General features: G+C 45.8%; 1 pseudogene; it reads right to left on the bottom strand.

The window, feature by feature from the left end:
* LOC120648255 lies at positions 1-1,835 on the bottom strand (annotated as a pseudogene).
* Positions 1,836-3,932: the final 2,097 nt, after the last annotated feature.

Below are 3,932 nucleotides of genomic sequence, written 5' to 3'. Positions count from 1 at the left end.
GTACGACCAACTAGCCACCTGTCAATCACTTTATTTCCACACGCCTTTCTCAGATATGTGGTATCACCAGAAAGTCCCCTCAAAATGTTTATCCTCTTCCTCACGCTGATGCGGTTCATGATATGGTGAAAGAACATTAGAAAAACATCCCTCCTGTACAAAATGGATCTCAAAATTAGACAACGATTCGAGTAACCTATGTTAACATGGAATATTCAGAGAAGTCACCAAACTATACAATTAAAACACACAGACAATTAGACAACATACCTGTTTGACATGGGGAGCAAAGCGCAATGGTTTGCCGCCATGAATTCATCTCTGTTTGTTAGTAAATCTTTCTCTAAGTAATCTAGAAATCCAACAAAATCATCCGGCAAATCAGATAAAGATTTGTCTCCACCCCACATGCGAATAATCTCCTTAATGACTTCTGATAACATCTTGTAATCTTTTTAATTTTGTCCAGTGAAAAGTCCTTGTCGGTGAAACTTATATTCCTAAGTTGTGCTTTTCCAGTGCCCGAACATATCCAAATATGTGATGAACTGAGAGAACCATCTAAGATCTTTCCGATAGAATGCTGGCTCTTCATGATATGGACAAGGCATCGGCATATCTTCTTCATTTCATCTGATACTTGCCAATACCATGAGTTTCGTCTTCCTCTGACTGTAGTTTGGACAAGCAGTGCATGTGTCTTTACGAAACTACTGGAATCACAAAATCCCAAAGAAGAATTCTCATCGAACACCACAGGTTCTGCAAGTGGACTCTCCTCATCCTTAACATCCGATTCAACTGGACTCTCCTCGTCCTTAACATCCGACTCAACCGAACCGTCCCCAGCCGTTGAGCTCGATGACATCTTCCTTCTGATGTTGAGGGACCATGGCAGCGAGGAGTTCTGCTTCATCCGAACAGCAGCTGCTCCAACCAGTGTCAGCCTCGTGTCGATTCTTGCAAGGGAGCAGGGGCGGATGATTGCCATGTCGCCGGGCTGTGCACCCGCCATCGGCGCCGGTGAACATGCAAGGATATCGCCGGCGGATGGTGCTGACGCGGCGGCGAGAGTCGCCTTCGAGACGATGTCGGCATCGGCCGCCACTAGCGTGAGGGAGCCCGGGACGCTCCCGGAGGTCACCCGCGTGGCGAGGATGTCGGCGTCAGCCGCCATTCGCGTGATGGAGCCCGGGACGTTCCCGGAGGTCATCCGCGTGGCGAGGATGTCGGCGTCAGCAGCCACTCGCGTGAGGGAGCCCCGGACGCTCCCGTAGGTCATCCGCGTGGCGAGGATGTCGGCGTCAGCCGCCCCTTGCGCGAGGAAGCCCAGGACGCGCGCGGCAAAGATGTCGGTGGCCGCCGCCGCGCGCGCGCGCGAGGAGGCGTTCCTGGAACGAGCCCGAGCCCGCGCCGGTCGCCAGCGTGGCTGAGCGCGCGGCGGCGGATGGTGGCGCGAGCCCGGCGGCGGGTGGCGCTACGCCTCGGGCGAGCGTGAAGCCTCTGCGCGTCGTTGAACTCCAAAAGACGCCGGCGGCGGATGGTGGCGTGAGGTCGAAGCCAGGGCACGTCGCTGGGCTCCAGATGACGCCGGCGGCGGATGGTGGCGTGAGGCCGGCTGCAGGTGGGGCTAGGACTCCGGCGAGCGTGACGCCATGGCGCGTCGCTGAGCTCCGGACGACGCTGGTGGCGGATGACGGCGCGAGCTCACAGCCGAGCTGGGTGAACGAGCTCGTCGCCGAGCGTGGCGCCACGGCGGCCGCGATGGCCGGTAAGCCTCCCGTCGTCGGAAGCAGATGCCGCCCCATTTTGCGGAGCAAGCGGGACAGCGCCATGCCAGTCCAGTCCCGATCGAATTCCGGTAGGGTTTGGTTCTGGCTCTTGCGATTGGGAAGGGAATGGAATCGATTCGATCGGTTGGGGTTGGGGGTTTTGTTGTTTTGTCGTCTACTAGGAGCTCTCGTGGAAGAGGGGTTTCGTGCGCAGCGAGGGGCAGAAGGCGAGGGGGGCGATTATTCGTACCAGCCTACCGCACAAGGGATTTGTTAAGCTCACGCCAATTAGTAATTTGGAGCGTTGGAAGGCTCGTTTGTTTCATTTGCGAGAGGCCGAGAGCGCTGAAGAAAGCAAGCGCCCGTTTCAAATTGTAGCTTCTTTTTCACCTTGGACCTACTCCTTCCTGCGGCTATGGGTAGCATTAAAATAAGAAATCCATCCAACATAAAAATTATACTTCTTCCGTTTCAAATTGTAGCTTGTTTTAGCAAATTTAGATCTATATTTTTTTTATGGATCTAGATACAATATATATCTTTGCTTTCTATAAAAGTAGGGTTGAACCTTTTTCAAAAAAAAAAAGATACAATATATATCTAGATTTTTCAAAATAATCTATATTTTGAAACAGAGGGAAGGGAGTAGAATGAATTAATGAATGGAAATATTTGACTATTTGATAAATCTTCATAGAAAGTAGCAAAAAGAATCTTGGCTGGTGAACTACCAAAAGCCATTTTCTGCATTCTAGTGGTCAGCTCCTGTTACAACACTCCGAACATTTGCCACCGGTGACCATCTTTAGTAAAATTGTTCAACATTTATAAATGTTCGAAACATAATAAATGGTTCAATCTATATTATAAATTTGAAACAATTAAAACTCTTTCTCACTAAGATTAGACCCACCGTACTTCTCACGGAGGTCCCACTTGTCAGATATACAGGTTTGACGAAAGGGGGTAGTGACCCATTTTTTTATAGAAGGAAAATGATTCCACCAAAATGCTAATACTTTTTATACCAGCAATTTTCTATACCCAACTCTTCTACCCGTTTATTATTTTCCTTTAGCACACACTTGACTTTTCTTTCCACATGCATTCATCCATAATTTGCATCTTTATTTGTTTTGGAAGGATAATAATTGACATCATTGTTTTATGGAAGGAAAATAAAGACGTATACTATTTTTGAAAGAAAAATAAATGGCATAGTTGCTTGATGAAAGAAAAATTAACACGTGCCTGTGACATCTCCACTAGTACATCTCAAATAGTGGAAACAATCTTAAATTTTATTTCTTAAAACATTTATGTAAGTTTGGAACACTATAAATTGATTGAGAACATTTCAAAATGTTCCAAAGACTCTAGGAGGATAATTTAACTTTCTAGTTCAGAACGATGTGTTCATAAAAGTTGCAATTGTTCCTCTCTCTCTCTCTCTCTGTGTGTGTGTGTGTAACATTATCGAATATGTATAAATGGGGAATTTGAATCTCTTCCATACGAAAATTCTAACCAATGAATTTCCGAATAGCCATGTTCTGAAGAATTGAAGAGAAGGCAAAATAAAAAAGCAGAAGACGTGTGTTGAATATGGGCCGTCCTCCCTAAGGGGCTTTGGAAGTAAAATGGAATGACAACACAACACTTCGAAGGATTCTGTGACACATCGCCGCTCGCCGCGCAGACATGCGCGCGATGAATAAAATCTACCGAAGGCGAGTACCTTTTTCGTGTCCTCCCTAACGCCCCTTCATTAGATGCAAAATCCCGATCGATTTGATCCTTTTAGTCCATTACGGTTTTAAATGGTGGATGAATTTACAAATTGACTTATATCTCTTTTTAATCCTATTAGGCTGTTGGAGTAGTACTAAATATATAAAATATTTTCCTTTAAAAAAATCACGTACTTCCTTCTAAATTATAGATCGTTTTGATTTTTCTACATACGTAGCATTTTCATTGCATCTAGAAAGGGCCAAAATGACCTATAGTTTGAAACGGGGGAATAAGTAGTTTCTTTCAGGGTGTTCTTTAGTTGCAGCATTACTCCTCTGCCCTTTTTATACGACTGATTCAGTACCATGGTTAGGTATTTCTTATGCAAATATGAATTTTTATAATTTGTAGGTAGCATATCTTGAA

Source organism: Panicum virgatum, chromosome 9K (assembly GCF_016808335.1).
Source record: "Panicum virgatum strain AP13 chromosome 9K, P.virgatum_v5, whole genome shotgun sequence".
NCBI lineage: Eukaryota > Viridiplantae > Streptophyta > Magnoliopsida > Poales > Poaceae > Panicum > Panicum virgatum.
This window is presented reverse-complemented; position numbering and strand designations above follow the sequence as displayed.